This window comes from Sorex fumeus, unplaced genomic scaffold, assembly GCF_029834395.1.
Source record: "Sorex fumeus unplaced genomic scaffold, SorFum_2.1 ptg000014l, whole genome shotgun sequence".
Lineage (NCBI taxonomy): Eukaryota > Metazoa > Chordata > Mammalia > Eulipotyphla > Soricidae > Sorex > Sorex fumeus.
Genome location: NW_026606071.1, coordinates 22,718,124 through 22,731,462, shown reverse-complemented (window position 1 = coordinate 22,731,462; position 13,339 = coordinate 22,718,124). Strand labels below are relative to the sequence as shown.

At 35.2% G+C, this 13,339-nt stretch overlaps 1 protein-coding gene across 2 annotated transcripts in view; it reads right to left on the bottom strand.

Annotated features, from left to right (window-relative positions):
* Positions 1-13,339, bottom strand: part of PARD3B (par-3 family cell polarity regulator beta) — a 1,231,823-nt gene that overhangs the window by 760,333 nt on the left and 458,151 nt on the right. The gene's annotated exons all lie outside the window — the stretch shown is intronic.

Below are 13,339 nucleotides of genomic sequence, written 5' to 3'. Positions count from 1 at the left end.
ATGGGAGGCTGGGCTGGGGGTAGGAGATAGGGGAGGGAACCTGGAATTACTAGTGCTAGAGATTTGACACTGGTTGGGGGATGGGTGATGGAACATTGCATGTCAAAAACCCAGTTCTGAATAACTTTGTAATTCATGGTGCGTTCATAAAATAAAATTTGAAAAAAAATAATTAAAAAAATAATGCCAGCATAAACCCAAGAAGATAGACACCCCATTCAAATTAAGCTCTTTAAGTATTATGGAAACACTACAGTTCCATACTTTCTTTGACTAAGGAAGCAGGCATCTCTAAAGAATACATACAAGTTATACCCAATAGGCTCAATAAATCCCAAATAGATTTTTTTATTTTTTTAGATTTTTTTATGTATACTGTTTTTTATTTATTTATTTATTTATTTATTTTTAATTAGTGAAACACCATGGGGTACAGTTATAGACTTATAAATCTTTGTTCTTGGGTTTCAGTTATACAATGATCAAGTACCCATCCCTCCACCAGTGCCCATCCTCCACCACCACAGGTCTCAGCATGCCTCCCACCCCTAGTCCCCCCATCCCACCCTACCTCTGTGGCAGGGAATTCCCTTTTGTTCTCTCTCCCTCCTTTTGGGTCCTATGGTTTGCAAGAGAGGCATTGAGTGGCAATCATGTTTGGTCTATAGTCTACTTTCAGCATGCTTCTCCCATCCTGGGAGGATCCTCCCAACATCCTTTATTTGGTCCTCCCTTCTCTATCTGAGCAGCCTTTTCCCCTAGCACATGCGGCTGGCCTCCAAGTCGTGGAGCAAAATTCTTGGTACTAATCTCAGCCACTCCTGAGTGTTAGTCTCCTGTTTTGTTACTTTATGTTCCCCAGATGAATGCAATCTTTCTGTGTATATCCCGTTCTATCTGACTCATTTCGCTTAACATGATACTTTCCATGTAGTACCACTTGTAAGTAAATGTCATGACTTCATCTTTTCTAACAGCTACATAGTACTCCATTGTGTAAATGTACCAGAGTTTCTTTAACCACTTATCTGTTCATGGGCACTCAGGTTTTTTTCCAGATTTTGGCTATTGTAAAGAGTGCTACAATGAACAAACAAGTGCAGATGTCACTTCGGCCTATACTTTTTTTGCCTCTCTGAGATATCTTCCCATGAGTGGTATTGCTGGGTCAAATGGGAGATTAAATTCTAATTTTTTGAGAATCGTCCATACTGTTTTCCAAAAGAAACTCAAATAGATTTTAAATCTACTTTTAAAAATAGCAGAAAGCCAAAACTCGACTTATAGTTTTTCATTCTTAAGACTTTATCAAAAAGTTAAGCTGGATATGTAAATCATATAAAGAATGAGAAAACGAAATCTTTTTCTCATTCTTTGTATGTTTATGAAGAAAGCAACAATGGAAATAGTAACCTTAGGTTCTATAAAATAGAATTAGGATAAATATTCTAATTGAAGCATACCAGGTTGTAATCAAGCATCCTATAATAAATAAGGCTTTACAAATGAGGGCAATAGGGCAAAAATAATAAAATCTACTGATCAGCAATTATACTTCATTGTCAATAAATCTGTGGTTAGAACGATTAAATCAGATTTTCTATTATTAAATAAATCAATGACTAACATATATTAGACCCAAGCATCATGGGAGAGATTTAATGCATATACTCGTCAAGTGTTTTTCAAGTCTTTGGCTCTTACAATAAGTAAACTGAATAAACAAAGTAATAAATACCTGTCCCAGGTCTCTCTTTGTATATAGAGCCTTAATTCAGAGAAATATGAGGAGGACAAACAATATAGTTGCACATCTCAATGTATAATAAGAGAGAGAGAATCTTAATTTTTAAAAAAGCATGGTTGATAGGTTGAAATTTTATCTACATTTTAATAGGCAGGGCTTTTTTTGTTAATTTTGGTCTTGTGTTTGGGCCACACAAAGCAATTCTCAGGAACTACTTCTGGCCTGGCACTCGTAAATTACACCTGCTGATGCTTGGCGGACCATATGGGATGCCGGGATTCAAACCCAGGTTAGCTGCATGCAAGTCGAGTGCCCTACCAGCTGTAATATTTCTCCAGTATCCACATTTTTAAATATATTAACTGAATCTCAAAAGCCTAACTATACATTTGGATAATTGAGCATAAAAAGATGCATCTGCTAATTCAGTGGATACTTCACTGAATATAACTCAATAATCAACTAATTGATCATATTTAATCAGCTACATGCTCCAGTTGGTGCATATAGGAAAAATAGACCAGTAACTTTTAGACAGTTACATCACTAAAAAATAAATATAGGACCATTTAGATAAAATGTGAACTCTCAATGTCCCCCAAATGCGTGATGTTCATCAAGCATACAAAATCCAATAAAACTAATCTACCTGTCCTCTCATAAAGTGTCGGTGTTTGTCTCATGCTACATTAAATTTATTTTTAAACACTCAGGGCGTATCTGTTCATTGTAGCTAATCTTTCAGTAAAATGATATTAACTAATAAACAGTATGACAATGATGAGACAGATGTCACAAGTAAAATATCTGGAGGCAAAGTGATGCAAGAGATAGAAAACTGCTCTAGAATCAGGAGATCTGGCTTCCTTCCCAATCAAGACATTGAACCTGGTTACTCTTTCACCTCCCTTTCTGCAACCATCTGCTTTGCTCACGAGGATGCTGAGACAATGAGCAAATGTGCCTATAAATGTGCTTTGAGATAACCAGAGAATGCCTGCAAAGATACAAGGTATTATTGCCCAGATTACAAGGGAGTATCAAGCAGAATTTTGTGTAAGCTGTAATTAGAAGAGAGAGTAACAGACAATGGCACAGGCAATACTGAAAATTACAATCTGTCATTTTTAAGACATTTTTCATTCTAGGCAATGATATTAGAGAAATAACAAAAGAGAAATACTTCCAAGTGAGAGGCTGAGTAGAGGCAAGAGCTCTGACTAAAGTGGAAAACTTACAATACTGAATCATTTATTTAACATAGGTTTGGATCAAAAGTCACTAAGAGATGAACCCTGAGAGCTCATAATAAAGCACAGTGATTTAATAGTCTATGCACAACATTAAAAGCAATTTGGGGTTTTACAGTCACAACCATTATTTCAAACATGACAATATTTTTAACTAAAGGCACTAAATCCTTCAAGTATCAGTGTCACTTTGGTGAAAGATTATTGTTAATAAGTTCTGCATAGCATTTTCTATAAAATGAACAAAACATTTAATAAAGGCACACTTCATTAGTTAAGCCTCCTCTCTTTCCAATTACCAATACTCCAATCTGCCTACAATTTTATTTCTTAATTAAAGTCCCTCTGGTATATCAGGGTGCCATCAATAAAAATCAAATGTAAATTAATTCTGGCTCCAGATCCCTAGACCCACACACAATTTTTATCAGTCCATATTCTACTCTTGTCATAGAGTTTCTGTGTAGGTTTAATTTAACTATAGCTTTGGAGGTAATTTCACTCCAGGAAGATACTGCAGGGTGTGCCCAGAGTCCCACAGTTTCTATTAACTCTAATGATGCAAACAGCTACACATTCAGACTCTTTCAAGCAATGTCCCTATAGACACCTTAGAACTATCAGTTCTTAGCAATGAAATTACCCTGAGTGTTTTGAGATGAAGGTATTTTAGAAGTTCTGAAACACTTGAACTTTGTTCTTTCAGGATTTAAGATATTTGGGTAATCTTATAATCCATAACCCTCTATAGTTAATTCTTCTATCTGCTAAATGAACTAGCACAGGGCAGCCGCATCACCTTCAAGTTACCTGACAGTCCATAGTGCCTGGCAAACAGAAAGCATGTTATTTATTGAGGTATCATTAGCTATCTGTGAAAATTAAAAGAACATGGCTAATACGACACTTTTTAAAAAAGAGTTAAGACCAATGGTTTTCTTTGAGTGTTTATTTCATTCATCTTTTCTTTGACAAATGAATCTGTTTTCCTAATTAAGAATCTTTTAAGAAAAATTGAGGGGAAGATATTTTATTCTCTACCTGATTTTTCAATATCTTTGGATAAATATAAAGATGTGAAACTGCTGTGTTGCATGGTTAGGTATATTTAGTTTTATAAGAAAACAAACTAAACTGTCCTCCAAAGAAACTATACAATTTTGTCTTGCTTTTGGTGGTATCAGTAATTCCAATCAGGGTCATTCTAACAGGCATGTAGTATTCTTTCATTGCTATTTTAGTATGGATCTTTCTGTGATTTATACTATGATCAACTTGTTATATGCTTATTTACTCTCTGAGTCTTTCGTAAATTGTCTGTTAATGCATGTTATATTCATAGGCTGTGACAGCTTTGATACTTTATTTTTCATCACAAATTAGCAAAATACTACTATTCAGTTCCAATCTACACTTACCTACAATTTAAAAAGTTTATTGTCTTAATCAGTAATATCATTATTTCTCAACACAATTATTTTAAATTTATATTCTTCTTTGCCTTTTAAGTTCAATATTTTACTTTACTTTTTAATCAAGTCAACAGTTCAAGACACACTGAGGCTCTACCTGGACCTACGTAGGCAAAAGTAACAGATTCAAGAGACAATATTTCAACCACTTTAGGGAGAAATGATAGTTAACTCATTAGCAAGATAGAATTTAAGGTAAAAAGAGAACAGAGGCTATTAAAACAGACGATGATATTTTTTTTCTTGAGGGGTAAGTAAGTAGAACACTCCTTTCATTAAAGGGAAAAATCAGAATAATTGGTATCATTAAAGAGATAAAACCTAAATATAGGGCACAATACTTCTGAGGATTAAAATCAAGTATAAGATCTCAAGTCTAAGTTTGAAAATTTATTTTAGCTACAATTTATAGGGTATCAACTGCTTAAATGAAGGAGAGCACAGGGAAATAGTACAGGAAATAGTACATGTTCATGCAAGGTGCCCTGGGTTTGATATCCATCACCATATGGTCGCACAAGTACAGCCAGGTATAGTCTTGGAAGTCCCTAAACACTGCTAGAGTGGCTCAGGGGTCCTTGTGGACTGGGAAAGCACTGCATTCTCTGGCCCTAAAACTGAGCTACTTGTCTGCTTGATAGAGCATTGCCAGGAGTGCCCCCACAGGTCCTGAACAATTGCCTTCATTTTCCTGGACAAAGAACACTGCTTAAATAAACAATTTTTCATCATTCTATAGATTAAAGTATGAAATCACACTTCTGTGTATAATTTAAGGAATGAATTCATTTAAAAGAAACTCTAAGAAGTACCACATGTACAGCAGGTAGGGCAAAGAATGAAAGATGGTGGGGGGTGGGGTGGGGGGTGGGATCTTTCTCTAACTTTAAGAGTATTGCAGGTGTGCAACTAAATGCTGGTCATATTCAGACACTGTTTAAAAAATTAAAGGATGAATGATGTGTATTTATGTCAGATCCTGAGCTCAGAGATGGAAGTAATATGAGGAGCATTTCACCCTTCATTTTTGAAATGTAGAAACTGAATTGATATTCTTTTTCCCCCCCTACCTTTGCTCTTATTTAACATTCATAGCTAAAAGAGGACTTGGGAACTAACCAAAATTATGTGATTAGAAAGTAACAGATTAGGTGCCAGAGTAGTAATATGGTGGGTAGTGCACTTGCCCTGCATGTAGCCAACCTAGGTTCAATCCCAACATCACATATAGTCCTCTGAGCATTGCCAGGAGTAATTCCATAGTGCAGAGCCTGAAATAAACCCCTGAGTATCAGCTGGTGTGGCCCCAAAACTTGTTTAAAAAATAGGGGGAAAAAGAAAGTAACAGATTAGAAAGCTCTCAGGATGTCACATCTGCAATATTGAAAAGATATTCAAAAGTCAGGCTGGACTCATAATATAACAGATTACATTATCTACAGTATTTGTCTCCATGTGGCAGATAAGGGTTTGATCCCCTGGTTCCTCTTATGATAAGTGAGTACAGCTGGGGGTGGCCACACCAAAAACAAAAGATTTTCAAAAAGTTATCAAAACTATAAATATGATCATTATTTATTTTCTTGTAGGATAGAAAATGTGCATGATTTGAAATAAGTTATTTATTGAAAGGAATAAAATAACAAACAAGGTGATGACTGCTTTATATCTTAAAGTTTTACAAACTAAGAAGCCGGTGGAAAAAAAACCTCAAGGTTATGTATTTTACTAAAAAAGAATTACTACAAAATGGTCCCCCTTATGCCAAATTTCATAGGCCAGTGTGGCAGGTATATTTTCATTATTTTATCGCTTCCTTAAACACTTCAAAATGAAAGATAAACTACATTTAAATGAGATTTCTCCAAACAGTAAAAAAAGAATTCCTTTTAGTGCATATGAAAATTTACCCGATCACATGTCAAGCACAGTGTTAAATTCTTTGCATTGTTAATCTCATTCATATCAACAGCATAAGAAATTGTTGTCTCTATCTTACAAACAAGACACTGAACTCTTAAAAGAGTAAAGAAATTCGATAGACATCATAGAACAAAGGTGGAGGTAGGATTGTAGCTTGCTTCTAGAATGTTAACTCATCAAATTCTGAATGTGACATGTGTCCTTGAAGATCTACCATTTTTGCTTTGGTTCTTTGTTAAAGCTTAGCACTCCCTTCCATCAGCATTAAGCCAATAAATGCAATGCTCTCAGTCAAAGGCCATGTTATCAGTGTTGTCAACTTTGCTTGCTTTACAGGTTGGCAAATCAAGAAGATAATAATATGTATATCCTCTCTGCCCTTAAAACCCTTTGTGATTTAACTTTGAGATAAAATATATACAAATGTATTAAACATGGTTTTAAGACAAGCTTTATAGCAATCTGGGAGGCATAGAAAATGAAATAAGATAATGCTGTAGTGTATAAATAGGTAGTAGTTAATATATTTTTTTTAAATGCTGGAACGTGGGTTGGAGAGAATACAGTAGGTAGGGTGCTTGGTTTGCATGAGGATTATCCAGGTTTAATACCCAGCATCCCAAATGATTCCCAGAGTATTATAAGGAATAATTTCCTAGTACAGAGCAAGGAGTAACTCCTGAGCATCACCAGATATCACAGCAAAATTAACAATCCCCCCCCAAAAAATGTTGGGATATATATTCTGTGTCTACAGATAGTTTGGGAGCACTGTAGCACTGTCCTGCACTGTCCTCCTGTTGTTCATCGATTTTCTTGAGCAGATCTAGTAATGCCTCCATTGTAAGACTTGTTGCTGTGTCTGGCATATTGAATACATCACGGGTAGCTTGCCAGGCTTTTCCGTGCAGGCATGATACTCTTAGTAGCTCGCCAGGCTCTTTGAGAGGGGCAGAGGAATCAAACCCAGGTTGGATAGTTTTGGAGATCAGAGGTAATCAAAGGTTTGAGTTTCAGAAAGAACTTGGTAAATAGGTTAATGATTATAATTTTATAGGAGAAATTAAAGGACTGAATCACTTTATGGGACTATTTTTAAAATTGAGTTTCCTGAGGTCAGAACAATAGTACAGCAAGGAAGGCATTTGCTTTGCACTGGCCAATCTGGGTTCAACTCCCAGATTCAGTGCAGAATCAGGAGTAATCTCTGAGCAGCACTGGGTATGACCCCCCCCCAAATAAAAACAAAAAATTAATAATGGATTCTGCTGCTAGCGATGAAGTAGGGCAGTCAGGGTAATTGGAGCCTGGATGAATGGATTTAAGACAGGGTGGGAGATAATAAGATATAGTCAATGTGTATGTACTGATATAATATTGAACACTTTGAAAGTTAAAAATAAAATGAAACTTAAAACAAATTTTATAAGAATAAGACAACAATTAGTATATTTGTAAGTACAAAGAGAATGGACTCCACATAAAATAAAGTTAAAATATGAGAGTTTGTTCATTGCAGCATTCTTTATAATAGCCAGAACAGATGACTGGTTAAAGAAACTTTGGTACATTTATACAATGGACTACTATGTAGCGGTTAGAAAAGATGAAGTCATGAAATTTACATACAAGTGGTACTACATGGAAAGTATCCTGTTAAGTGAAATGAGTCAGAAAGAGAGGGATAGACATAGAAAGATCATATTCATCTGGGAACATAAAGTAACAAAACAGGAGACTAACACCCAAGAATGGCTGAGATTAGTACCAGGAATTTTGCTCCATGGCTCGGAGGCCAGCCACACATGCTAGGGGAAAAGGCACCTCAGATAGAGAAGGGAGCACCAAATAAAGGGTGTTGGGAGGATCCTCCCAGGATGGGAGAAGCATGCTAAAAGTATACTATAGACCAAACATGATTGCCACTCAATGCCTCTTTTGAAAACCACAATACCCAAAAGGAGAGAGAGAGAACAAAGAGGAATGTCCTGCCACAGAGGCAAGGTGGGATGGGGGGTTATGCGGGGTGGGAGGGATACTGGGATCTGTGGTGGTGGGAAATGGGCACTGGTGGAGGGATGGGAATTTGATCATTGGATAATTGAAACCCAAGCACAAAATCTGTAAGTCTACAACTGTACCTCATGGTGTCTCACTAATAAAAATTAACAAAAATATATGAGAGTTTTTCAAATTGTTTTTAAGAAAATGTAATTGCTCACATATATTTAGGAAACTATTAGGGAAAATACAGTATTTAGAGAAAGTATCAGATTCACAAAAAAGAGAGATTAGGCTTAAAAATATGAATAAAAGACTTGGGCAAGGTGGAGAGAAGAACCATTTCTAATTTATATATAGTGAATGGAAGCAGGCAAATATATACCACAAGTTGATATGTCAAGGGAAAGGGAATTAAGGGGCTAAACTTGTGTACCCTCAATAGTATCAGTAAATTAAAAGTTAGTGATATCTTTCTAACTCTAATGGGAGTAGGGATATAGTTGGATTTGAGAAGAATTAAATTATATGGGGTAGTCAATACAGTGAATAAGTAAAATAATTATGTCTTGTAAGCTGAGATACACAATTTGGCTCATTTTTGTATTAGCTGAATTCTAAGGTAAAGAACCTTCTCCCAGTTGTCCATGCCCTGGAGAAAGAACCAGCACTACTTTATATAAGCTTTTCATTTAGGTAAACTGTTAATCTATAAAATCAAAATGAAATAATTTTTATTCAGTTAGCATTTATTTAGTTCTCTTCAAAGACTGCTGCCTAAGTTTCACCTTGCTAGAACATAAAATTCTACAAAAAGTTAAGTATATAACTTTTAAATTAAAAATTGTTTGATCATTTACATCTTTAAATTTTCTTCTCTGCCATTTTAATCAGATTTATTACTAAGTTTTATCATGTCAGTTTGAAGTCTAGGTTTCTGGGAATCTTTATAATATAATATAATTTGAGATATACTGTGTTCTTTAATAGATTGTTTTATTAGATCCACAAATGTGCATTTATAAAAATGTCATCTATCTTTGATTTACATAGTGATTATAATATAATAAATTATTTTCAGAAGTACCTATTAAAAAGAATTCCATGTAAACTTATGGAAATATATAAGATTTAGAAAAAGTAAGAAAATGCATTAAAAATAAGAAAAATAGCTTCGCAAACTGGGCCACAGAGATAATACAGTGGGTAAGACACTTGCTTTTTTCATTATCTAATGTATGAATAATGAAAAACTTTTTTAAGTGACCCTGTTCTATGGAAATTTACTAAACAGCATAGCTGGAGTTATCAATAACTGATGCATGTTTTTACTCTTTGATACATGCTTTAAAATAATATACACAAATACATCAAGATTTACTCTATATATTTATACAATAGCACAGCAGGTAGGGCATTTGCCTTGCACACAGCCGACCCAGCTGGCCAGAGTTCAATTCCTTCACCCTTCTCAGAGAGCCCAGCAAGCTACCGAGAGTATCTCGCCTGCATGGCAAAGCCTGGCAAGTTATCTGTGATGTATTCGATATGCCAAACACAGTAACAACAAGTCTCATGATGGAGATGTTACTGGGTCCACTCTAGAAAATTGATGAACAAGGGGAGGACAGTGGACAGTGCTATTGTGCAGCTATCTATGATCTTATTAATGCTTTAACTATATAGTTTTCAAAGGGTTAAGAAAAACAAGTAATGGACTATATAAAAAGACTTGTGACTTATTACCAAAATCTCCCATTTATATGAGAATATCTTACAAAATTGCTTCAGTAGAAAAGATTCCTATATCTGCCCAAACCATATATATATAAATTTGAAAGTTAAAAGTATATTAAATTCATAAATATAATTATCAGGCTTTATCCATCTAGATACTTATTTTCTTTTCAATTATCAGCAAACCATACTATTTTAAGTCATAAATGTAAGCATATATTCTCTGCTAAAATACTAAATAAAAATAACTTTTTTAGCTACATTTTAAAATTCTGGCTGCATTATAAAATTATTTGAAATAAAGATTCCCAGACATATACCTGGAATCAATTACTACACATGATGTAAACCATTTCAGTAATTATTATCATGGTTTTTAGCATATATATGTGCGTGTGTGTATGTGTGTGTACATATGTATACATAGAAAGGGAGATGATTTTTTGTTTGTTGCTTTTGGGGTCACATTTGGATATACTCAGGGCTTACTTCTGGTCCTGTGTTCAGGGCTCACTCCTGAGGGGCTCAGAGAACTATATAGGGTGCCAGGAATTGAACATGGGTCAGATACACGCATGGCAAGCACCCTGCCTGCTACACTACAGCTCCTGCCTTAAAAGAATGAGCTCTTTTGTTATGTTCAAATATCATAGTTTACACTTGATAATACACAAAAGTATAATATTTAATATAAAATAATTGAAAATGTGGTCACATGTCATTCTTCATATAATGGAATGATTTGCCTTAAAATTGATCACTTTATAACTGAAACCCAAGCACAAAAATTTGCAAGTCTACAACTATACCTCATGGTGTTTCACTAATAAAAATTTTAAAAAGAAGTATGGCACAAGGTTAACAAGTGAGAATTTGTTTTTAAGGTCTAAGCTTGAGTGCTAGAATACTACACTGAAAGTTAGGTGTTCAATGGTCCAAAGGAATCAGATTTTTAACTAAAGAATCTTAAAAACTGCTGTGGAGCCCTGGTTTGCTTCAAGAGAAACAACAAAATGCTTTCACAGACAGCTCACACGCTGTTAGATTCTGTAGGAACGCAGCATGTTATCACACTATATTGGGACTTCTAGCTGTTTTGTCCCCTAGCAGTTTCATTAACATAATTGGAATTGGGACTTAATTAGTAATACTCAGTTTCTATTCTTAGTGGTGAAGGGTGTGCTCTTTTCCTTAGAGAACTATTTCACCTAGGAACTTCTTTAGGGAAAAAGAATTGCTTGATAAATAAAATAAGAGTTTAGATATACTGGTCATTGGTAGCTTTACATGTCAAAGACTTTATCTGGGGTGAACTTCTCTCAAGCTCCTAAGACAATGGGGTACACCTTTTTTCTGTATTTGAGCATTTCAAAAAAAATGCCTAGTTCTTATAAGCAGGCCTTGTGTTCCATCATTCTTCTGCCCTGCCCACTGCATATACACAAATTGTCAGGGATGGACCTGGTGGTCTAAGAGTACTACTGGGCCCTGAAAATCACATTTTCTGACTCAGAACTATACCAGGAGGTGTTGGATCAATAGCTAGAACAAAGGTCTGAGTATCTTCAACTGGCCCTCAATTCCTGTAACCAGTATAGATAGATGGGGCCCCTAAAACTTTAAATAAATAAATGACAGATCCAAGTGCCTAGCACCTACTGACAGTATAACTGGCTTCGGACCTCACCTCTCTCTCTGGCCTCCTGTAATGTTGGGTGGAATGCCAATGAAGCTCACCCAGTTCTCCTGAAACATTACACCTCACTAACGAGACTCAATCTGAGAAAAAGGAGAGTTTTTATTTGTGTGGCAGAATTGCAATATCAACTGACTTTTCCACCTTATTTTAATTCTTGTTTTTCTTTTTTCTAAGCCTGATTCTTGCTCATTAGTGAATTCTCCATTTTTGGCCTGCCATTGATTTTTATGATCCCTTGTGTTTTCTATGAGTATTTTATCTTATTTGAGATGGACAGCAAGTTTTTATTGCTTAGGATCTGCAACTACAGTTACAATTTCTATGTTAAAACATAGGAATACTACAAAGGAAATGAAGGGGTGGTGCTGGGGCATGAGAGGCAGTAGTTTAAGTTCAGTAGTGTATTCAATACAATAATAAAAATGGATTTGTCTTTTTTAACTTTATAATCAGTATGTTAAAGAGACAGTCATACATTTCAAGAATTTCTTAAATTCTAATATCCAGATATAAACTTGTAAAGATGACTTCAACATGCAATTAGGGCTGCTCATCATAATTTGCTATACTAAATTACATTTAGTATGTAACATTACATTTAAACTGTAATGTTAAATTACAGTCACTTTGGAGCACAGTTAAATGATTTAAAATAACCCTGCATGATATCTAAAAAATATATTCTTATTTCATACATGCAAATTCTTTTACATGTAGAGGTCTTGTCACTCTAACTTCTAGGTAAATTCAGCAGAGAAGTCACTAGTAAATCACCCAGAGCAGAAAATATGCCAGGTCAATATATAAGTGTATATATAGATATAAAACATCTATAGATATATCTAATGATAACATTATTTACATCAGTTATATTGAATATACACATATATTTAATATGTAAGAATAGTAAAATATATGTTTATAGAACATATATATATGTATATCACGGTCACTGTCCTCCCATTGTTCATCGATTTGCTTGAGCGGGCCCAGTAACGTCTCCATTGTGACAATTGTTACTGTGTTTGGCATATCGGATACGTCACGGGGAGCTTGCCAGGCTCTGCCGTGTGGGCGAGATACTCTCGGTAGCTTGCCGGGCTCTCCGAGAGGGGCGGAGGAATCAAACTCGGGTCGGCCATGTTGGACGCTTGTAAGGCAAACACCCTACTGCTGTGCTATCACTCCACAGAGAAGAATAAAAGAATAAAAAAATATGGCACAGCACAAGGGAATACAATTCTACAAGTGCAACCTCTAAAGAAGCAGCATACTATAATAAGCCCCTTTGTTAAAAAAGCTATCTTTTCACACTGCTACCAGAGATTATGTACCATGCCATTGAATAACAGTTTGGTCAGTACAGTAAGTGCAGAGGCATCACAAGGAATCCCACCTAATACATTAGTAAATAAAGTAAATAAAGAGGCCACCATTACTCAACAAATTAATTTATTTGGTTTTTTGCCAGACAAATACAGAATTATATCTTTCATAGATTAATACTTAA